The sequence below is a fragment of the Triturus cristatus genome, chromosome 2_1, assembly GCF_964204655.1.
Source record: "Triturus cristatus chromosome 2_1, aTriCri1.1, whole genome shotgun sequence".
NCBI classification, from domain to species: domain Eukaryota; kingdom Metazoa; phylum Chordata; class Amphibia; order Caudata; family Salamandridae; genus Triturus; species Triturus cristatus.
The window spans coordinates 511,594,815-511,619,361 of record NC_140581.1 but is presented as its reverse complement, the minus strand read 5'-3'; the positions used below and the strand labels follow the sequence as shown (position 1 = coordinate 511,619,361).

At 47.5% G+C, this 24,547-nt stretch overlaps 1 protein-coding gene and 1 non-coding gene across 3 annotated transcripts in view; both read right to left on the bottom strand.

Moving 5' to 3' along the window:
• Window positions 1–24,547, bottom strand: part of RASGRF2 (Ras protein specific guanine nucleotide releasing factor 2) — a 2,022,215-nt gene that overhangs the window by 1,570,339 nt on the left and 427,329 nt on the right. The gene's annotated exons all lie outside the window — the stretch shown is intronic.
• On the bottom strand, window positions 22,357–22,646 carry LOC146865576 (signal recognition particle RNA). The gene has a single exon (XR_014977541.1).

Sequence of the window (24,547 nt, the reverse complement as noted above, 5' to 3'; positions counted from 1 at the left end):
GTAGCCAGAAGCGTAGAGGCAGAAATATGCAAGCAAGTTCTAAATATTTGTAAGAGTAATTCTGTATATTTCAAAGGTTAAACTGCCATAAAGAACGCAATATTTGCATACGAGTGCCATATTATGAGGGCCCTTTATTTTACATGGACGTTGCTCTTTTTTCGAACAGAAAACAATGCCACCAGCAGAGCAAGAGTAAGTTACAGTGAAGCTGGTTTTCCAGCATTGAAACATTCTAAAAGCAGCTGCTGTGTGGAATAGTCCAGGCAGGCCGGGGAAGGGTGAAACTATAAGACGTTTCTGGCCTATCAAAGTCATTCAGTTAGAACATTAGTGCCTATGATGTCGATGGACCTTCATGCCACATACATCCTTTTCTATCACAGCTTAAACTTCGCTTTGGAACATTGACAGTATGACACGATAGTAAGTCCTTGGAAGATACCCACCTCAGGACTGTATTACAGCCATGTACATTTTCCTCCAATATAGCATGCTTCAGATCAGCATGACTTACAAATCTCATCCAAAACTGCAAATGTACAGGCTGGAGAGTATTAATACAGGAGCCTTTGCCTGAAAAGTCCTCTGGGGTCCTTCCTTTCCAGAATGAATGCCTAAGATACACAGATCATTCTATATCTGGAGAGGAACCCATGGGATCAATGAAACATGACTAACTGCACAGAAAATGTTGTCATAGATGGAGCAGAGCTGCCTGGATGAATAAAAACAGAGGTTTGTATTTTTGGAAGTGATCCTAACACCAGCTCACTCATACCATTTATACCAGAAGAAAAAAGGTAGGAATCTTGTTTTAAACTGAGCTGTCCTTTACTTTCCAGGTACATTCTGTGGTAAAAATTGCAAATCATCAACTTGTCATGCTGAGGAACTTTTGTCTGCTTCTTCAGACCACCCAATGAATTGAACTTATAAGAGCATTATCAAGACTGGACCAGTGAAACATCATCTGTGTATGCCTACGAGAAACCAGGTTTCATGCTACCAATGGACCCATGGCCGGACTGGCCAGCCGGGCAAGTGGGCAAACCCCCGGGAGGCTGGACCCCTAGAGGCCGATTACGCTGCCCTGCAGCAACTTGCAATGATGCTCGTTTTATTTTTGGGATCTGGTTTTAGGGTGCATGCGCACCTCATGCCGCACCAATAACAGGTACCTTGGCGTCTGCCTTCTTTCAGATTGAGCACAGCAGACATTAGAAAAGAGGTCAGAGAAGCGCACGCAGGGCAGTTCAAACTTCCCGTCGTGCACTCCCAGAGCATGCAATGAATGCCGTGCGTTTGGCTACGGAGACAGACACTTGAGGTAGGCTGCATGGGTACCCACACCTCGTCCTCGTGGTTATTGCAATGGCCGCACCCGTGGCACTTTGAGTGGGGCCCACAGTATGTGTGAGCACTTTTCTTGAGAGGAGCAGCAGGTATTATATTGGGTTGAAGTGTAGTTCCCTTTATTTTTTTAAAGGAGCCTTTCGCTTCTCTACATTTGTTAGGTGCAGGCAGCTTTGTTTGATTTACCAGCGCGTGTGAACGACGACAGCAACAGTAAATGGGCACATTTTGCCTGCTTTGGGAAGGACGGGCTTTACACGAGAAATGCTTGCATGTGTTGTAAAATGTGTCTTTAGCGGGTGCTCCTTCTGCTGAGCCGAGATTTGACACTGCATCAGGCTATTCATTCTGGAACCTGTAGCCATGTTAATCCGTAAACACCCATACTTCAAGTCCCAGAATGCAAAGTAAAAATCTGGACTGAAACAACTAGTTATGCAGGTCTCTGGAAAACACTGCAGCTTTAGGCAATGTGTGCACATGAGGATTTGTTGGTTATTCTGGAGGAAGCAATAGTAGATAATAATCCTCCTGCTTGGAGTTGGAGTAGCAGGATTTAGAGCTGTGCTGTGAGGGGAGGGCTCACTTGGTGTAAATGGGGGCTGAATTGATATTCTTTGCAAGGGCTGCTTGAAGTTCCCAGTCTGAATGGACCCAACAGGAACTTCAGGTCATAGAATTCTGCTTCTCTCTACCAAAGTAAACCAACATGTTTATAACACAGAGGAAGATCCTTCAAAGTTCTGGGCCCCCGCCTTTAGAGCCCTAAGAGAGCAACCTAACTACTTCAATTTTAGGAAAGATTAAAAGAAGGCTCTTTCTACAAACTCGTTTAGCAGGACTCACTAATAATAAGATGACCAAGCAACATTCAAGTCAAGAATGATGGAATTACACACTTAAGCCTTTTGGTGATCTTACATAAGTGCTAAAAGTATGTGGTTTGAATGAGCACAAAAGGGATACACAAAAAAGCACATGCAGAGCAAAAGGGCACTGTATCAGCTGCATTCACACAAATAAGAAATCTATTAGCTATATGAAATAGAGAACGCCACACAACCCGAGTAAAGAGCTACCAACGACGATTTAGGTCAAATGATGGCCTATGGAGCTGTTCAGGTAAGAGGAAGTTATTCTTTGTAGTAACATCCATGACAAGTGACAGTACAACTTTCAGAGAAGGCGAAGTACATTGATCCATAAGACAATCAAAAAGTGACCCTCCCAGAAACTCCCAGTGGGTTTTCTCTCCAGCTCCTCTTTTAAGGGAGGCATCCCTAAAATGAGGTCATAATAGTGTCTGTATTTGAAAAATATGTCCCTTTAAAGAAAAGTGCCAGAAAAGAATATACTAATTAGGGTGTATAGTAGTCCACCAAAACTAATAAAGTCATGCACCTACTAGGTCCAGGCAAAGCTTTCATTCATTTAAATCTGGCCTCCATCCGTGGTAGCTATGGCACAGAGGAGACAGTCTTAACTTAGTGAAAATGTGTAAAGTATTTAGAAGTATCAAAACAGTCAAAAAGTCAAAAACTCAACAAAATAAATTAAAATCTCTTTCCCATTAAGAAAAACAAAGTCATATTTAATAAGCAAAATGACAAAAATCCAATATGGGGAACCATAGACATTAATTTTATAAGACGGAAGGAAAAATAATGTCAAAAAGCACCAATGACAGTCTATGGTCATGGTAGATTGGGAAGAAAAAGGCATGATTTCAGACTGACAGCGACAGAGCGTGGCTCGGATGCACCAACCAGGCTATCGGAGATCTTACCATGGGCAGGGCCGGCTTTAGCGCTGATGGCGCCCTGTGCGGCAGGCGTTTTTGGCGCACCCAATAACCTCAGTCTATAGGTATTTCCTCACTACCACACTCCAACAGGGCCCCCATCTCTCTATAGCTCCTGTCTCACATGCATTTCATTTGATTTATAGTGCTACACATACCAATGTAGAGTGTCAGAGCACTTTACATCAAACACACACACATTCCACAGAAACAATGTGAACCCGCGTTATGGGAAATGTTACAAAAGACAATGGGGATTATATTGTGTAGGACTCACATGACATCGGAACCAGTAGGCAGTATATTTTAAGAGTTTGATCTGGAAAAGCACTAATTCACATTTAAAATGTACCACAGTAGTTGGGGTTGGCTTTAGCAGTAAGAATACATTTCTACCCAAACAAACCATTTTCAGCTACATTAGTATAATGAAAGACTAGGAAAAAAATTATATTCTAACGTATATCACGCAGTCTGCATGCATCTGAACTCTTGGACGACAGATCATAGGTCTCTGTGCTATACTAGAATTGCAATTTATGAGAATCAAGTAACAGAAGAATCTCTCTGACACATGCAGTGACCCACTGAGCTATCCAAATAAAATACAGTTCTGTGATCTGCAGGGTGCCTGTTCTTTTCAGCAGGCACATTAACATTAAGTAATTATAATTACTTTATACTGAACAAAAGCAAATGAAAATTCTGCAGGCTTAAACTTTCTGTGACAATAGCATCTTACATTTATTAGTAATATCAGTGGTTTCTGTCCATTTTTATTAGGGCAATTTTGTATTCTACTGTTTGAGGAAAGTGAAAATAATCCTCAGGAAGCATATTTCATTGGCGCTGTGGGAGGTCACATTTTATTAAGTATTTTCTAAAGCAGTGGAGGCTTTGGCCTCAATGTCACTGTTACAGATCATCCATCATGACAAAATACTTTAAACATTTTTGTACCGTTATGTAATTGAATTTGACTTTTTTGTAGCTTTAATGCACAGCTTGCATACCATCTGAAAACTGCGCCAACTAAAACGTAACTTTCAAGAAAGCCATTTTCGAACTTCCATTTGAGAATTACTGAAATGGAATCCAAACAAGAAGGTGTTGGATGTCACGTAAACACTCTAATGGGAGTAGGGATAATTCATGGGACCAAACTGACCTTTAATGCAGTTTAGAGAGCATAGCTACCTTTGCGTGCCAGTGCTGACATTATCATGGGAAGGGACACAGCTCGAATTAAGCAGGTGCTCTGTGATCTTGTAAGGGAACAGCATTTATGGCACGTGGGCCGACACTAAGGCTACGTCATCCAAGATGGCATGAACACTTGCGTCCGTCTATTATTTCCTCGAGGATCAACGTTGTGGAAATCAAAGAGCTGGGGTTTTGGTGCCCCCTCCCCTTGGCACCCGGTGCAGTGGCACCGGTCGCACCGCCCTGAAACCGGCACTGACCATGGGACTTGATCTCTGAAATGAAAGCTGAAATCCTCTATCGGGCTAGGTTCAGGCTGTATCCGAGGAAGTCCTCTTGAAGTAGGGTAGTTATTGGACGAGGTCCCACTGAAGCTGTTAGTTCTGGCAGCAAAAGCTGCAAGCCGGAAAATCCACATTTCAAACCCTTGGGAGTCCTAACATCAGCTGGATAATTTTGGTGCCTTTACCCATTAAGATTGCGACGGTTTGACTAACCTTCTTGCTGAGACCCACTGAAACTGATTTGCTGCAGCCGGAGAAGTTCCGAGCAAGAGAAATCTGTTTTTTAAGTACAGCAAGTACAGCAAAATTGAACCTTGGTCAGATTGGTTGGTCCCTATTCTTCGAAAGTCCAAAAATATTTCAAGTCCCACCTTTTCAGAGTTGTTTGGAGAAGCCTAGTTAGACATAGCCAAGTGTCCCCAGGACCTCTGGAACAGCACATAGGGGGTGGGGGCAAGATTCACTCAAGCAGTAGCCATAAGCAGGGTCAAGTCCAGGTCCAGGTGCAACTGGTCAGTAGGGCACTTTGGGAAAAATGCCTCTTGAGGCTTGTTGTGTACCTGTACTCACACAGGAGGACAGCCCCCTGAGCTTTAGCGTCAACTTCTTTGAACTGGGTACAAGTAGGAGCAGGTCCATCCCTTCAGGTCTCCTCACAGGTCTCAAACATCAGGTCCTTCTGCTCCTCCACAGGTCTTGAAGCATGTACCACATGTATGGTTGGCACCAGCTAGTGGGGAGGGGTGACTTCTGGCTACTCTCCAACTCATGATGTAAACGTTCCCAGCCACACTCCTACCTACATTCTAAGCATTTCCTACTTCCCTACAATTCCACAGTGTACCTTACTCAAAAAAGTCAAGATGGAGAAACCTTTTTTCCCTTGTGCAGAGCCTATGTATCCACCCAGAGGTGTGCCCAGGGAAGTGCGCAGTCTCCTCCTCTGTAGACACTCTAAAATAGTTCAGAGCTAGCCCTCATTCAGCTGAATTTGGAACAGCCTGGCTGGCAATCAAAGAATTGCTTTCACTAGGTTTTGTGAGAGTTAATGAAGTTCCTGGGTCCAACTTAACTGGTTTTCCGGTAAGGGGAAAAAATATACCTCCCCACACCCAGGCAACTGTCCATGCTGGGAGAGCAGTTTTTATACCTCATTAAGGTCAAGCACTGACAAGGCAGCTGCTAACAGGCTAGTGCACATTAATCTTCAGGAGCTTCAGAAAAGGAAAAGGTAACTTCCGAAAGGTTACATTTCCAAATATTTATTAAAAATCCAACTTCACCATTGACTTATGCTTTAATAAATATTTAAAAAGTGGTCGAACTATTTTTCTAGCTGGTCCCAAACCTGAGATGGAAGAATGAATATTTTAATCTGCACTCTAGTCTTTTCTCATAGGACAGCGAGAGCCTTTGGGGACTTGTCACTGTATGGTCATGATAACCTTAAATTTCCATGTCCCACTTTTAAATGCCAAGCACCATACCTTGAGAGGGCGAGCTGTAGGTTTAAACAGTTGCAGTCATGCTATAACGGTAGGCCTGAAGAAATGTTGTCCTTGCCAGACTTGTGGATGGCACAATATGTGCATAGCCCACAGGTGACACATACATTTCCATGCCAAGGGTGTAGTTTCTACACCATATACTATACGCCTTACACAAGAGTTACATATGGTAATCGGGAATTAGCCAATTTGTGCATGTTTTAGGGGTCAGAGCACATACACTGGGTACTACGCGGCAACATCCCAGTCTGCAGAGTCTAAAAAACAACAATAGAATTCAGCAAAAAATGTGTGTGACAACACAGAAAGAGCCTTTTCTCACAAAAAGACACAATGAAAAGATGTTGACCCAAAGCTGGCTTTCAAGCTTGGCTTGCAAGTTCCAATGTCGGCAGCTCTAGTTGAAGGACCATACCTCCTCCTCTCTTTCTTGCTATCTCTGTCTCTCCCCATTCTTACTCTCTGACAAAGCCTGGGACACCCTGTTGAGAATCTTTTGTAGATAAGAAACAAAAAGAGAGCTGGTGGTTAAATGATATTCGGGATGGGAGTCGAGAATGTGATAGGGTCACTGGGATTATTTGTGGAGATAGAGAGTGGTCACAATGTGTCATGTTGATTTCTAATAAGAAATAATGGAGAAAGCATAAAGGGTATTTTCATGTCACTCTGAAACAAGGGTATAAGATTTAAAATGGCAGAGAACCCAATAAATTATACAGTGCTATAGGCAGCAATGCCTCCAGCCATAGTTTCAAAATCACTAAGCATAAATAAAAGGTTGTCTTAGTTCATGCTTTATATTTAATTATTAATAGTATGCAAATGCCCTTTTAAAGAGAAAATTCCCGATGTATGTTCAGGAAATGTGCGCTACCCGCTGGAGTGTCAGCAGACACTGAAGAGTTAAAGCCATCTATTTAAAGCCCCGAGGTGTCAGTCATCTGCACTCAGAGAGCCGAGAGCTGCGTGTTTCCATGAGCAACAGGTTTACATTGTCTTCGGCGATTCATCCCACGGCAGTCAGAGCGCGCGAGCAGCCCTGCTCTTAACATGCACCTAATCCAACTCACAACATTTAGAGAGTCTCTCCCTGGGCGTAAGCTGTCAACTAATAACAAATGAAATCCAAAATGGAATTAGGACAACAATTTCCCCCCACCGAATCTGTGTTATATACACGGATTGATTCCAGCTGTGGGAAAATACATGAACCACTCACGATAGCTCATTTCCCGAGACAGGCGATGCTCTTCCCATTTTTGAAACCGTCTTAGAGAACGCAGGGTACATTCCAAGTGCGCCAAGTACTTGTCCAAGAGAGGGTGGTTCCCCTACTCGAAGCCGAGAATTCAGAGACACTCGTTAGTTTCACAATGAAGGGCCCAGTCACCAAACCATGTATGAGTTCGGTACAGAAGTACTGCAGGAGTTCGGAAGGAGTACTCTACATACTCCTGCATTTCTTTGCGGATTGAAACATTCAACTCAGCTAACAAGTTTTCATCCTTGTTAGAAAGCTCACCAGAGACTTTCACAAAACAAACTTGCTTTCACCTGTCTTTTTTTCTAATGAAGATTCTAATGAGAATCGCCCAGCTGTTCTCTGAATCAGCAAGGGAAACTGTAGTCCTGGCCGAGTTTTGTCCAGGCATCGCTACTCTAATGCCCTTTTTGCGGGGCTGCCTGCTTTCCCTCAACGCCTTCTGGCAGGGACCAGTAACAAATGCTCCAGAATCACCTCTTATCGCCAATCTTTGCGTTCACTCTTTGTGAAAAATGTGCTTTTCAAGGACCCCTACCTGTGTCACAAAGCTCTTCTCTCTCCACCATATGGAACTACATGAACACACCCTTTTCTCCTGAAATTCCTACCAGGGCTCTTCATTCTAGTTCAGCTTTTTTCGTACAAGTTCCTAAATTCGGGAAGTCTTCGTTTTCGGGTTTCACTCCCAAATCATGGGAAGCGCCTCCTGACAGTCTTCTTTTGGGCAGCTGTCTGATTAGATTTGTAAGTCCCACATAGCTCAAGCTCACCCAGTGGGCGAAGTGGGGGGTGGGGGGTGGGGAGTAGGGGAATTGTGGGCAGAGAATCAGAGAGAGGGAATAAACCAAAGATTGGATCTGTGGGCGGAGTCAGAGGTGTGGCCAGAATGCGCAAAACATCCACATTTTTAGGTCTCGCCTGACCAGCGCTTTAGCGCTGGCTCTGGCGAGACTTATAGTAAGCGCGTTTTGGAAGTGCAAACGAGTGCTTTCAGGCCTCCAACTACAGTGCATGTGCCCCGGGCGCGCGCACCATTTGGCAGCCTGAAAGCACTCGTTTTCTTTCACTTTCGGGGCCCCTTTGATGTCCCGCACCACTGTGCCCGCCCCCACTCCCCCTCCCACTCCCTCCTCGTCAACTTCAGTGCGCGCTTGTCTTTCCGCCCCCACTCCCCCTCCCACTCCCTCCTCGTCAACTTATAGCAGGGTTTTGCATTTTATAACTAGTCATGTAATACCTGATTTAAATCATAAAATAAAGTACATGAAACATTTTTAATACGTTTTAACGAGGTACTGTTAAACTCTATCGAGCATCTCAATAGTGGGTTACTTTTTTCAAAATATAAATGCATTTTAACGGCGTGTGCGTCGCGCAGGCCCCATGTATCTAAAGCATGTAATGGGGAGTTGGAGGTTGGAGTCTGGAGTCTGTCCCTCACGCGAACGTCCCCATGACGTCAGCTTCTTTAGTGGTTCTTACACACCTCTGTAGCCTAGTTGCTGGGTTCTGTGTCCCTTGACCCTTCTTTTGACCTTTCTCTGCAGGAGTGGAGCCTGGCCAGGCGTGCATTATGGCACCTTATTCTAACAGTTCCCCCCCCTCTGCGAGCACACGCCTCACTGTGTGATCACATTTTCCAGTCGGGTCGCCTGCTGCGCCCTTCAGTGTAGAACGCAATCCCGCCATCGTCACCGCCCCTCCCCCCCCCCGAGTCAGAAATACTTCCCAAAGACAACAAGCATTTGCAATGCATTAGGTCTCGCATTTACGCGAGTTCGTGCTATTGACATTGCAAATAACAATGCCTATTGGCATTGTCATTTACAATGCCAATAGATTTAACTCGTGTAACTGCGAGACCTATTGCATTGCAAATGCTTGTTACTGGTTGTTTTGCATTTCACTGCCCAGTTACAGCTTGTTACGTTATTTAACTCAACCAATGGAAACACATAATTATTTAAGGATTCTTATGTGTTATTGACAGAATATCCCAAATACACTTAAAATTGCAAGAACCAGCCATTTGTCTCCAAAACATCGAGGGGCAGATTTATGAGGTTTTGCTGTAGGGAAGCGCAGCAGGCCTTCCTGCTGCGCTTCCCTACGGCAAAAGAAAAGGGCAGGGATGCGCCGTATCTATGAAATGCGGCGCATTCCTGTCCTTTTCCCCTGCGCCGGCGCACAATGGGCTGCCTGCGCCAACGCAGGCACCTCTGCACCATGGTGGAAGGGTGCCTGCGTTGCGGGCATGAATATTTTTGTACAGGAAGGGAAACCTTTCTGTACAAAAATAATCACAAGAGGTTTTTCCTCTTTGTATGGGTGCTGCAGAATGCAGCACACACAGAAAAAGGAACAAGCATTTACAATGCAACGGTCTCGGCATTGGTAAAGTTAGAGCTATTGGCATTGCTCATGACATTATTTTTGTTTATGTTTTTGTTTTTAAAACATTTAAAGAAACGGCATTGTCATGAGCAATGCCAATAGCTCTAACTTTACCAATGCCGAGACCATTGCATTGTAAATGCTTGTTTATTTTATGAAATCGAGCTTCAGATAAAATGTCGACAGTTCCATTAAATGTAATATATAGAAATGTACATAACAATAACATTCTTGGAATATCTAATCAACATTTCAAAATTTGGAGAAACTAAAGAGTTTCTTCCCTGCTTATTCAACCAGCATGCGGTAAATGAAAATACTAACTGAACGAGGCGGAAAACATTCTCAGATCACAAGTGAGGATAAAAAAACGAAGAAAAAAAAAAACACACCAAAAGTAACCGACTCGACCTGAAAGCGCGTTTCAATTGTGCTATACGAAATGCACTTTCAGGAGGGCTTGTGGCAGCACTCTCTTAAAACAAGCTGCAATTTCACATAAAGGAGCACCAGTTGCCCTGCCTGTTTAGATGGCGAACTTTAGCGCACTGGACAGAGTCGCACAAGCGTACACGTACATTCAGGCTACTTATGTTGCAGTTCTCACCTATAAAAATATCCTCCCCCCCCCCGTTTCATACAGACGAGGACACAGCATAACCAACCAAAATAACACAGTGTGCCAATGGACTTGCAAATAGAATACGTAGCCTTACCACCTCCCTCCTCATGATAGATAAAAAAAACTGTCGACGACGTCTCACCAATAACTGAGTCTGCTTCCTGGAAAGCCGTAAAGAGGCAACCCCTTGCACCGACTCCCGCAGTTGGAGTCCATAAGGGGCAGAGTCCCCAGATGCCACATTCCTTTCCATGGCTATTACAAGCTGGAACAAACCGATTTAAAGTGGTGTCTCTTAAACGAGGCTAAACATGCCGAATTTGGTGTTTTACATATCAAAATCTGCATGTACCGGTATTTATAGGGCCACTCCCTCCTCTAGGTAAATTTGGGAAGGTTTTAGATGCCAAATTTTACCTAAGGAAAATTGCAGATTATCTGGTATTTACCACAAAACTTGTAATTCCGATCCCTGCGCAAACAGTAGTTAGCGCAGGGATCGGAAAAGAACGTGTCACCCGAAACAAGGAAAGCAGATCCCAAATACGATCACCAACCGTCCCCTACTTAGGCGAACCAACCATGTATTCATCCACTCGTTATAGCTAGTCTTCAACGGATGTCATTTGTCCGTAATTTTAGCACTTCTCAAGGCTCAACGTATTCCAGTAGTCGCCTGGGAGTGGGCGGTACTGCTAATGTATAGTCATCTAGCATAGGAGTATTAGGAGCACCCCAGCCAATCCTAGTGCGTCGTTCAGAATTCCTACGTGCCGATTGGCTTCTGAGTCCAAATGTGTGGGATACGTTCACCCTTCCTGGAGAGACGGGTTAAGGTTTAGCTGGAATCTCAGTTGATCCGAGTTAATTAGTTAATTTACCGGTGTGGGATTGTGTGTTTCGGGGTGTACAGTTCAGGTTTGACTACTGCCGCGCTGCAGGTGATAGAAGTGAGCTATTGCTGGACCTTCACTTGCCTACTTAACAACTCTCAACCGAGCACGTCCCTTAGGTCTTTGTTTTGTGGCTCTAGCGGGGCGTGAGAGCCTGGCAGTGTGCCATCGTGGTACGGGAGAGCGCGAGAAGTTGCTGAGCCAATACACGATATAGAGTGAGAAAAGTTGTCCATTTTAAACTTTTTTGCCACGCTTAATATGATTATAACAGACCTGTTTTAACGGACATGGCAATGATTTTAAGCTAAGGTCCGAGATTATTTAAAAGGGCAATGAATAAGTGGTTTTATTTCTAAACAAGGCAGAGCAAAAGGCACACCACCGTCTTTCTCCGAGGCAGAGCAGAAATGCCTCGGAGAAACGCAGCGTCCTTTTCGGATTCGGGGGCGTGTTTTGCTGTTGTCTCCTCCCTGAGACTTCTCGCAAAAAACACGCCCCCGATCCGAAAAGGACGGGGCCTAATCTGAATGACTGACCTCTTCTCCAATGGCTGGCCAGCATTCAAGAGGCCAGCCAATGGAGAACAGGGGAGAAGTGGGGCGGGTTCAAGCCCCTCTTCTCCAAGTCATTAAATCTCCGACTTCCGGTTCTGCCTTTCGGCAGACCGGACGTCCTCGACCTAAAAACGAGGAGAAATAAAGATATTTCTCCCCGTTGCGCCTCCCTTACGCCTCCCCTGGGGAGGCGTAAGCTTTTGGCGCTGCCTCAGATTTACGATTTCTCGTAAATCTGGGGCAGTGTCAAAAGGCCATGGATGTTGCTGGGAACGCCCCCAGCAACACCCATTGCACGAACACTGCGTTAAAGGGACTGATATTTATGAGGCAGCATTAAGCCAAAAAAAGTGGCTCAGTGCTGACTGATAAATATTGTTAGATCTGGGGGTCTCTAGTTGGCAGGGTAGGTACCACTGTCCAAGTAGGGACCCTTGCTTCTAGTCAGGGAAAGGGGGATACACTGTTAAGATAACCCCTGCTCACCCTCTAGGTAGCTTGGCCTGAGCAGTCTAGGCTATCAAAGGCAATGTGTAAAGTATTTGTACCAACACTCACAGTAACACAGTGAAAACACCACAGATTTTACTCCACACCAGTTTTAGAAAAATAAGGTATCTTTACTAAAAACTTCACAAGACCAAATACTACAGACAAACCAACATATAATTCAAAAAGGTTACTTTAAAGATAGTTCAGAGTTTGCAGAAAGTACTCCAGGATGTAAAAGTCAGTGTCCTGCACAGTGCGACTCTCAATGCACAAAATGCGATACTCTCGTGCCCAACAGTACCTGTAGTTGCGATAAGGTTCCCAAAAGCTATAACAAGGAGGCTTGCAAAGGCGATGCGATACTCCTGAGATCCTGGGGAGGCTTTGCAGCAGCCCTGCTTCACGCAGCAGAGGTGGATGCGCCGGCTCCGATCTGTAAGGGGAGGATGCGATGACTTTGGCCTTCGTTGCGTAGGTTTCTTAGGGGGAAGCTTCACGCACAGGTTCGATGCGACACTCTTCGATGTGGTGCGATGCGTGGCGCAGCGTTGCCTTCCGGCGCCGCAACTCTCGATGCGCCACGGAACGGGACTCTGCGTCGACGCACGCAGCGATTGGAGACTTTTCACGCACCGGCAGTGGTGCGGCCCGCAAACTGGTTCTGCGACAACCCTCGCAATGGCAGGAAGCTTCACGCTTCGGGACGATGCTCGACGCACTCGGCGATGCGGAGACCCTGCGTGTTGCGATGGTGCCGCGATGAAATTTTCCACGCACTCTCGTCTTGCGACACGCAATCGGATGATGCGTTGGGTACCAGTCACTCTTGTTCACGCTTCTGCTTCCCAGCTCCCAAACACAGCAAAACGACCTCCTGAGGCCCCAAGACTGGGCAAGCACTCCAAGGCAGGTCAGAACTCCTTCAGCAGAGTTCCAGGGGAGCTGGTGGTGAAGTCCTTTTGTTCCTGGGACTTCTTAACAGGGAGCCAGCTCTTCTCAGGCCCTTGGAGATCAGAATCAAAAGAAGGGGACACAGCAAAGTCCTTCCCCTCTCCTTGGCAGCAAAGCAAAACAGCAAGCAGGCAGTCTTCTCCTCTTCAGTTTCTTCCAGCTTTCTCCTTGGCAGAGGTTTCTTCTTAGTTCCAAAGTGATCTAAAGTTTTAGGTGTCTGGGGTCCTCTTCTTATACCCCTCCAAGCCTTTGTCTCTCTTTGTTCCAGTGGGGGGATTCCTCTGCTCAAACCGGTTCCTGGGTGTGCTCTGCTCTGGAGCACCTGGTTCCTTTCAGAGTGAGGGGCAGGGTCGTTAGACGCTCAGCAGGAGGTGGAGCCTTCTTTGTGCCAGCAGAGGCAGAGTCCTCAGCCTGGCCAGCAGGGGGTGGAGCCAGCTTTGTGTTTGTCAGGGGCAGCCCTATTCAGACCCAGGGACTACTCCTCCCACCCATCTAAAGCAGATCTCCCTATTCACCCTGCTGCTGACTCATCCAGGCTCCTGGAGCCACCTAGCACATCACCTGACACCCGTCAGCCAACCAGCACACAGGCACACAGGAAGGTTAAACAGGAGAATAGCTATTTTCTAAAAAATGCTATTCCCACACAGTGAATTTAAAAACCATCTTGCTAAAAAGATGTATAATTAAATTCTGAACACAGAGATACCAAACTTGGATTTTCTATCTTGCCCCTATGGGAAGATAGGCATGTAAACAGCCTTCCCCATTCTATCCTATGGGCAAGATAGCCTCTCAGCAGTGAAAAACGAAAATGGCTGTAATTCACTACCAGGGCATGTTACACACCTCAGTACATGCCCTACCTCTCAGATACACTGCACCCAGCCCAGGGGGGTACCTAGGGCTACCATAGGGATGCCTGACATGTACAGAAAGGGAAGGATAAGGCCTGGTCAGTGGGTGCACTGGCCAGGTCGACATGGCAGTCCTGGACTGCACATAGGCACTGCAAGCAGGCCTAAGACATCATTTTAGCGCTACTCCTGTGGGTGGCACAATCAGTGCTGCAGCCCACTAGTAGCATTTGAATCACCAGCCCTGGCACACGCAGTGCACTTTACTAGGGGCTAACAGGTGAAACAAATATCCCAATCATGGATAACCAATCAATACAACAATTTACCAAGGGAGCACTTGCACTTTGACACTGATCAGCAGTGACAAAGTGCCCAAAGCATCTAAACCAGCAAAATCGAAATCCAGCATAGCATCAAAAATACAGGAGGTAGAGGCAAAAAGTCAGGGGTAACCACGCCAAAGATGCCAGGTCTAACACGTGTCCCCTCCAGCTGAAAGTGGGGAGAACTACCCACCCTCTTTGGAGTTCTCATCGCTAAGGCGGAAAAACCTGGACAGACCATCAGCGTTGGCGTGTTCTGTACCGGGGCGGTGTTCCACCGTAAAGTCCATCCCCTGTAGGGAAATGGACCACCTCAACAGCTTAGGATTCTCACCCCTCATCTGCATCAACCATCTGAGGGGCCTGTGGTCCGTCTGAACCCGGAAGTGAGTCCCAAACAAGTAGGGCCTCAGCTTCTTCAGCGCCCAGACCACAGCAAAAGCTTCCCTTTCAATCGCACTCCACCTCTGTTCCCTGGGAAGTAGCCTCCTACTAATGAAAGCTACCGGTTGGTCCAAGTCCTCATCATTTAGTTGTGAGAGCACCGCTCCCACTCCATGCTCAGAAGCGTCTGTCTGCACTATGAATTCCTTGGAGAAGTCAGGCGCCTTGAGTACAGGTGCTGTACACATGGCCTCCTTCAGGGCATCAAAAGCTTCTTGGCAGGCACTGGTCCAAATCACTTTCTTTGGTAACTTCTTGGAAGTTAGTTCTGTCAAGGGAGCCACAATGGTGCCATACCCCTTGACAAAACGGCGATAGTACCCGGTGAGTCCTAAGAAGGCTCTCACCGCTGTCTGGGTTTTGGGGGGTTCCCAAGCCCGGATGGTATCTATCTTGGCTTGTAGGGGCGCCACCTGGCCGCTTCCTACCTGGTGTCCCAAATACACCACCGAACCCTGCCCTATCTGGCACTTACTGGCCTTGATAGTGAGGCCTGCACTATGCAGAGCCTTCAACACTGCGCAGAGGTGTTGCAAGTGTTCTTCCCAAGTGGAGCTGAACACAGCGATGTCATCCAGATATGCGGCGCTGAATTGCTCCAGCCCGGACAGTACCTGGTTGACCAGTCTCTGGAATGTGGCAGGGGCGTTCTTCAACCCAAAGGGCATGACACGGAACTGGAAGTGCCCCTCTGGCGTTGAAAACGCAGACCTCTCCTTGGCCCCATCAGTTAAGGCAATCTGCCAGTACCCAGAAGTTAAATCAAACGTACTGAGGTAGTTGGCAGCTCCCAACCGATCCACGAGCTCATCAGCTCTGGGGATGGGGTGTGCGTCAGTCTTCGTGACAGCATTGAGCCCACGGTAGTCCACACAAAACCTAAGTTCTGGAGTGGCACCTGGCGCAGCAGCTTTCGGTACAAGTACCACTGGGCTAGCCCAGGGGCTGCTGGAGGGCTCAATCACCCCTAGCTCCAACATCTTAGAAACCTCCTTCTTGATGCTGGCCCTGACCTTGTCAGCCACCCGGTAAAACTTCTGTTTCACAGGCATGCTATCTCCCGTGTCCACGTCATGGACACACCAGTTGTTGATACCGGGGGTCAGGGAGAACAGAGATGCAAACTGACCCAACACATGGCGACAGTCCCTCTGCTGTTCTGGGGTCAGGGTGGGCGAGAGGACCACTCCATCCACTGACCCATCTTGCTCCTTAGCTGCCAGGAGGTCAGGAAGAGGATCGCTATCCTCCTCCATACCTGCATCTGTAGCAAGTAGCATTGTTATTTCAGACCTCTCAAAATGGGGTTTGAGGCGGTTCACGTGTAGGACCCTCATGGGGTTCCTGGGAGATCGCAAGTTGACCAGGTAGGTCACCTCACTCTTGCGCTCCACCACTTCATATGGCCCAGTCCACTTGTCCTGGAGCGCGCAAGGCTCCACTGGCGCCATCACCCACACCATCTGCCCAGGTTGAAATTCCATCAGAGTGGTATGCTGGTCATACCACCTCTTCATCTCATCCTGGCTGGCTTCCAGGTTCGCCTGAGCGAGGGCCCGGAAGCGCTGTGTCTGGTTGCGGATGGCCAGCACATAGCTGAACACATCCTGAGGGGTTTTCCCCGGGGATTTCTCCCAACCCTCCTTCACCAGACTGAGAGGTCCTCTAACAGGGTGCCCGTACAAAAGCTCAAAGGGACTGAACCCTAGAGACTTTTGTGGTACCTCCCTGTAGGCAAATAATAGGCATGGCAAAAAGACGTCCCACTTCCGTCTCATGGGCTCTGTCAGCCCCATGATCATGCCTTTCAGGGTCCGGTTGAACCTTTCAACCAACCCATTTCCTTGAGGGTGGTAAGGAGTGGTGAACTTATAAGTTACCCCACACTCCTCCCACAGAGACTTCATATACCTGGAGATGAAGTTGGTACCCCGGTCAGATACCACCTCTTTGGGGAAACCCACACGGGAAAAGATCCCCATCAACGCACGGCCCACCACCGGGGCTGTGGTTGTCCTGAGAGGGATAGCCTCCGGGTACCGGGTGGCATGATCCACCAGGACCAGGATGAACCTGTTGCCTAAGGCGGTCCTGGGGTCCAGTGGCCCCACAATATCTATTCCCACCCGCTCGAAAGGGGTGCTCACTACCGGAAAAGGCTGGAGAGGGCCTTTGCATTTTCCTCCAGCCTTGCCACTTGCCTGGCAAGTCTGGCATGATTTACAAAAGGAAGCGACGTCCGTCTTCATCCCGGGCCAGTAAAAGTGGGTGGCAAGCCTTTGTCGGGTCTTGTCCTGCCCGAGATGTCCTGCAAGCGGCACGTCGTGAGCCAGACCCAGTAGGAAGTCTCTGAACCCTGCGGGTACCACCAGGGTACGTGATCCACTGGGCTCAGCAAACCTAGGCTCACTGTACAACAAGTCATTCTCCCAGTAGAGAAAAAAGTTCTTCGGATCAGCACCTGCTGCCTGGTCTGCAGCCTGGTGCCGCAGACCTCCAAGAGTAGGGCATGTCTTCTGCGCACGGCAGAACTCCTCTCTGGAGGGACCACCCTCTTGCTGCCAATGGGTCAGCTCAGGTATGTCTCCCAGCTCAGCGACCTGTTCCCCTGTAGGCTCCAGGGCATCCCCCGTAGGTTCTGCTCCTTCCTGGACCGTGGGAACAGCGGGGGTGGACGCACCACGCCCCTTGCCCTTCCTCTTTCTGGCAGGGACCTGGGCCACTGTTTCAGGCTCCAGGTCGGCTTCACAACCCTGTCTGGCTGCCATGGACCGGGTGGTCACACAGACCCACTCAGGCAAACCCAACATCTCCAAATGAGCCTGGCGTTCCACCTCCTTCCACGGGGAACTCTCCAGGTCATTACCTAGCAGACAGTCTACTGGCATGGATGGACTCACAACAACTTTGAGAGGACCTGAGACCCCCCCCCCACTCAAAGGGAACATGTGCTACCTTGCAAACAGAGTTGTCAGCTGACACTACTGGGTGAAGTACGTCTGGAATGATCAGCTCCTCAGGGACCCACTGACACCTGACCGTAGTCACACTGGCTCCAGTGTCCCTGAGAGCCTCCACCCTCCTCCCATTGATGGTCACCCACTGCCTGTACTTCTTAGTGTTATCAGGGACAGGGGTTTCCTGGACCATCTCTGTGTCTCCTAAAGAGACAAGGGACATAACTGCTAAACCCTCCAAATCACTAGAAATTAAATCCCCCCCAAAAGCTACACTAGCTATCCCCGGTGTTGGAGCACCAGTGGGTGCCTGGGATTTCTTGGGACACACAGGAGACTTGTGACCCAATTCCTGACAGTGATAACACTTAATGGGACCCTTGTTATCCGACCTGCCCTTAGGGGGCCAGGTTGGTTTGGGTTTGGACTTGGGGGGCTGGGACTGGTTACCCTGGGAACTATTTTGGGGCCCTTGTGAGAACTCCTTTTGGTTACCCTTGTCCCCCCCACTCTTCTGCTGGGGACCCTGCCCACCTTTGGCAATGGTACCCACAATTCCTCTGTGGACCCTGGTACTGGTCCAGCGGTCCGCCTCCTTAGCAAGCTCAATGGGGTCCGTCAACTTGCTATCTAAAAGATGCTGGCGCAGCTCTGGAACACATAGACTACTCAAGTGCTCCCAACTAATTAAATGTAACAACCCCTTAAAATCAGTTACCTTGCTGCCCTTCATCCAACCTTCCAGTGCCCGCGAGTACAGATTCACACACTCCATCCAAGTCTCAGACTCTTTCTTCTTGGAATTTCTAAACTGCAGTCTATACTGCTCTGGAGTAAGTCCATACCTGAGACATAGGGCCTCCTTCATATTGGGATAGGTCATGGCACCTGCTAATTCTAAGGGCTCTAGAGCACTCCTCCCAGAAGCCTCAAAATGTTTCCACAGGCCCGCCCCCCAATGCTGTTCAGGCACCCCATTCATCCTCAATGCAATTTCATACGATGTGAACCAGGCATAGATATCCTCACTCCTATTGTAATTCTGTACTAAATCCTTGGGGATATATACTTTACCCCCCTGCACTGGCTGTGCGCTGCCACCATTTGAACCGGACTCCACCTGCTTGGCCTTGATGTCCAGTTCTCTCATGCTCACTTCATGAGCCAGAAGCAATTTCTTCTCTTCCAAGGCACGGGCATTCTTTCTCTCCTCCGCCGCCTTGTCCTTCTCTACTTCCAATTGCTTCATTTTCATTTTCATCATTTCCATTTCATGGTTTCTCACCCTTTGATTCTCCTCCAACTCCTCTGGAGTGAGCCCCCTACTGGAATGGGAGCTGCCAGCCCTTGAGACTGGTCTGCCCACAGGCAGATCTTGGGGAACAAAACCATCCTCTTCATTTGCATCACTTTCCTCTCGGGCCTCCCACCAGGCCTTCAAGACTCTTTGTAGCACATCCTTTCTAGCTCCGCTTTTCACAGGGCAACCAAGGTCTTTGCAGAATTGCCTGAGCTCCTCAGCCTTGTACGAATACAGATCCGCAATGGAAAACTCCAATTCTGCCCTCTCACTTGTTGCCACTTGAGACATGATGCTCTTGAAGAGTTACTCAAAAATAGAATCAAAAATAATACAGTATGTGGTTGTCTATTGGTCTGCACTCCTAGTGATGTACACCAATTACTGTGGGTCAAGTACAAATACAAGTTCAATCCTCACCGCTGACCACCAATGTTAGATCTGGGGGTCTCTAGTTGGCAGGGTAGGTACCACTGTCCAAGTAGGGACCCTTGCTTCTAGTCAGGGAAAGGGGGATACACTGTTAAGATAACCCCTGCTCACCCTCTAGGTAGCTTGGCCTGAGCAGTCTAGGCTATCAAAGGCAATGTGTAAAGTATTTGTACCAACACTCACAGTAACACAGTGAAAACACCACAGATTTTACTCCACACCAGTTTTAGAAAAATAAGGTATCTTTACTAAAAACTTCACAAGACCAAATACTACAGACAAACCAACATATAATTCAAAAAGGTTACTTTAAAGATAGTTCAGAGTTTGCAGAAAGTACTCCAGGATGTAAAAGTCAGTGTCCTGCACAGTGCGACTCTCAATGCACAAAATGCGACACTCTCGTGCCCAACAGTACCTGTAGTTGCGATAAGGTTCCCAAAAGCTATAACAAGGAGGCTTGCAAAGGCGATGCGATACTCCTGAGATCCTGGGGAGGCTTTGCAGCAGCCCTGCTTCACGCAGCAGAGGTGGATGCGCCGGCTCCGATCTGTAAGGGGAGGATGCGATGACTTTGGCCTTCGTTGCGTAGGTTTCTTAGGGGGAAGCTTCACGCACAGGTTCGATGCGACACTCTTCGATGTGGTGCGATGCGTGGCGCAGCGTTGCCTTCCGGCGCCGCAACTCTCGATGCGCCACGGAACGGGACTCTGCGTCGACGCACGCAGCGATTGGAGACTTTTCACGCACCGGCAGTGGTGCGGCCCGCAAACTGGTTCTGCGACAACCCTCGCAATGGCAGGAAGCTTCACGCTTCGGGACGATGCTCGACGCACTCGGCGATGCGGAGACCCTGCGTGTTGCGATGGTGCCGCGATGAAATTTTCCACGCACTTTCGTCTTGCGACACGCAATCGGATGATGCGTTGGGTACCAGTCACTCTTGTTCACGCTTCTGCTTCCCAGCTCCCAAACACAGCAAAACGACCTCCTGAGGCCCCAAGACTGGGCAAGCACTCCAAGGCAGGTCAGAACTCCTTCAGCAGAGTTCCAGGGGAGCTGGTGGTGAAGTCCTTTTGTTCCTGGGACTTCTTAACAGGGAGCCAGCTCTTCTCAGGCCCTTCGAGATCAGAATCAAAAGAAGGGGACACAGCAAAGTCCTTCCCCTCTCCTTGGCAGCAAAGCAAAACAGCAAGCAGGCAGTCTTCTCCTCTTCAGTTTCTTCCAGCTTTCTCCTTGGCAGAGGTTTCTTCTTAGTTCCAAAGTGATCTAAAGTTTTAGGTGTCTGGGGTCCTCTTCTTATACCCCTCCAAGCCTTTGTCTCTCTTTGTTCCAGTGGGGGGATTCCTCTGCTCAAACCGGTTCCTGGGTGTGCTCTGCTCTGGAGCACCTGGTTCCTTTCAGAGTGAGGGGCAGGGTCGTTAGACGCTCAGCAGGAGGTGGAGCCTTCTTTGTGCCAGCAGAGGCAGAGTCCTCAGCCTGGCCAGCAGGGGGTGGAGCCAGCTTTGTGTTTGTCAGGGGCAGCCCTATTCAGACCCAGGGACTACTCCTCCCACCCATCTAAAGCAGATCTCCCTATTCACCCTGCTGCTGACTCATCCAGGCTCCTGGAGCCACCTAGCACATCACCTGACACCCGTCAGCCAACCAGCACACAGGCACACAGGAAGGTTAAACAGGAGAATAGCTATTTTCTAAAAAATGCTATTCCCACACAGTGAATTTAAAAACCATCTTGCTAAAAAGATGTATAATTAAATTCTGAACACAGAGATACCAAACTTGGATTTTCTATCTTGCCCCTATGGGAAGATAGGCATGTAAACAGCCTTCCCCATTCTATCCTATGGGCAAGATAGCCTCTCAGCAGTGAAAAACGAAAATGGCTGTAATTCACTACCAGGGCATGTTACACACCTCAGTACATGCCCTACCTCTCAGATACACTGCACCCAGCCCAGGGGGGTACCTAGGGCTACCATAGGGATGCCTGACATGTACAGAAAGGGAAGGATAAGGCCTGGTCAGTGGGTGCACTGGCCAGGTCGACATGGCAGTCCTGGACTGCACATAGGCACTGCAAGCAGGCCTAAGACATCATTTTAGCGCTACTCCTGTGGGTGGCACAATCAGTGCTGCAGCCCACTAGTAGCATTTGAATCACCAGCCCTGGCACACGCAGTGCACTTTACTAGGGGCTAACAGGTGAAACAAATATCCCAATCATGGATAACCAATCAATACAACAATTTACCAAGGGAGCACTTGCACTTTGACACTGATCAGCAGTGACAAAGTGCCCAAAGCATCTAAACCAGCAAAATCGAAATCCAGCATAGCATCAAAAATACAGGAGGTAGAGGCAAAAAGTCAGGGGTAACCACGCCAAAGATGCCAGGTCTAACAAATATCACGCAGGCTTCTGCGCCACGGAACGTCACAAAAAGTGACGTTCCGATGGCGCAACGGGCCTCATAAATCTGTCCTGAAGTTTCTGTCATCAGCACTTCTCCCTATTTCCACAATAGCAGTTAAAACATGAATGGCAAAATATATTACTTTGCAAATGTTTTCTATATAATTATGGCTCTGCCATATAATACAAGATCTGCTGTATAATCTGATTTTAACTAATAAATTGATTGCAGCTCAAACGGATCAAAAGTTACAAAAAATGTGACTTGTGCTGCTGTGAAGTGGACGGCCCTTTGCAAAGGTTGACTGATCACCTTTCTCACTGCTGCATTTGTATGTGGTACTAAAAGGCAAAATCTTTCCAGAGACTGCTTTGGCCTGCTCTGTTTCCAGCCTGGGTCAGTGCACCTCTCCTTACACAACCTGAAATTCCAGAGCTTCCTCTAGAACACCATATTGATGCCCAACCTAGCATGGACACCTGATCAACACAGCTGAGTGCAGCCCACAACCCCGGAGCTCAAGCAATCCACAAGCCTCAGCCTCCCAAGTAGCTAGGACAACAGGCACACCCCACCATGCCCGGCTTTGCAGAGACTGTTAGCATGTGTACAAATGTCAAAATAATAAAATATCAGAAAATATACTGCATTACACTACAGTCTTTCTTTTTGGTGCATTATTTAGTTAATGCTGGGGCATAAATTTGTCCTCCTTTGCTGCATAATTCCAGTGCCCCAAAGCAGGCAGCGCATGTTAAAGTTGCTTGTGAATGAAGCAAAGAGACTGAAGTTTGCGAACTTTGGGGGATATGTACGAAGAAGTGGTGGAGCATGTTGTTAGCCTCCTGGGCTTAACGACACGCTCCGCCACTTCGGAAATGCAAGGCGGCACCATATTTACAAGAATGTGGTGCAGCCTTGTGTTTCCCCTGCGATGGCGCGCAGGAACCCTTGCACCAGAGTGCAAGAGTATATGCGTGCAGGAGAGGATTGGTTATGTGTAGGAAGGCGTCCCTTCCTGCACATGAGCAATCCTTAAATGCCATATTGTAACTTTCATGTGTGCTGCTTCATGCAGCACACATGAAAGTTACAAAATGGCATTTTTTTAAAAGGTTTGCTTATGTACAGGAAGGGACACCTTCCTGTACATAAACAAACCATGGCATTTTACTTTTTCCATATGTGCTGCTTAAGGCAGCACACATGGAAAAAGGAAAAACGAGGAGAAATAATGCATTTCTCCTTGTTTCGCCAACTTAAAACCAGGATTTTCCTGGTCTTAATTTTGGCACTCCCTCCTATGTACCCCACTCTTGTATATAGGGGGCAGGTTAAAATACAATGGGTGTAGTGGTGGAATGGCCACCACAACATCCACTGCACGCTTCTTTCACGCTAAACATAGCCTGAAAGGGTGCTTTATGTACAATGCATCGTTAAGCCACGTTAAGTGGCTTAATGCTGCCTCGTACAGAAGGCAAGGCCCCTATCGCCACGGTAACGTCACAAAAAGTGACGTTTACGTGGCGATAGGGGTTTGTACATATGCCCCTTTGTTTGGTGTGCGTTTAAATTCTGCATTGCCGATCCCTGGTGAGTTGCAGCTACTACTGCTGAAACAAAGCCAATGGTGGTATCGATAGGTGAGGCGGACTGGCCTCAAGGGCAAGGCCGGCTTTAGCGCTGGCGGATCCCTGAACAATTTTTGTTAGTGCCCCCAATGACCACCTCCACCATCGATTTCCTCACTACCACCCGTTGATAGTGCCCCTCAAGTCTCCATAACCACACTCTCTCTCAGATGCATTTAATGTGATTTACAGCACCACTCATACCAGTGTAGGGTGTCAGAGCACTTTACATCACACACATTACATAGAGACAATCAATTATAGGTGTGTAAATCAATGAATAGAAAATGTTACATAAGACTAAGGACTTCAAGGTTTAGGAGTTACATGACAACCATACTAGTAGGTCATATAGTTTAATAGTGATTGGTCTGGAGAAACAGAAACTCAGAATTTAGAAGGTAATACCATGTTTGGGGGTTCTCTTTAATAATCAGAATTGATTTCTATCCTTAAGAACGCTGTTTGCAACATTAGGATAATCAAAGACTAAGGGGAAAAACCTGCTTTAATGTATACCTTGCAGTTTGTATGCAGCTCTTAGATGACAGTTAATAGCTCACTGTTCTATGTTAGGATTTTAACTTGTAAACTGCAAGTAATAAAAGGATCTCTCTGACAAAAGCAGTAACTCACTGACCTATTTACATTAGGTGCACTTTGTGATCTGCATGGTACATGTTCTTTGCAGCAGGCACATTAACCCTCTGTGCTACCTTTCCATGAGTACAAACTTCCAATAGACAAAGAACTCTGATATTTCTATAGGAAGAACATTATTCACCAGAGTTATCATCACATTTTTATTGTTGCCGAAAATTGCAAGAGTCCAGGAAGGAGGCAGCAAGCGCT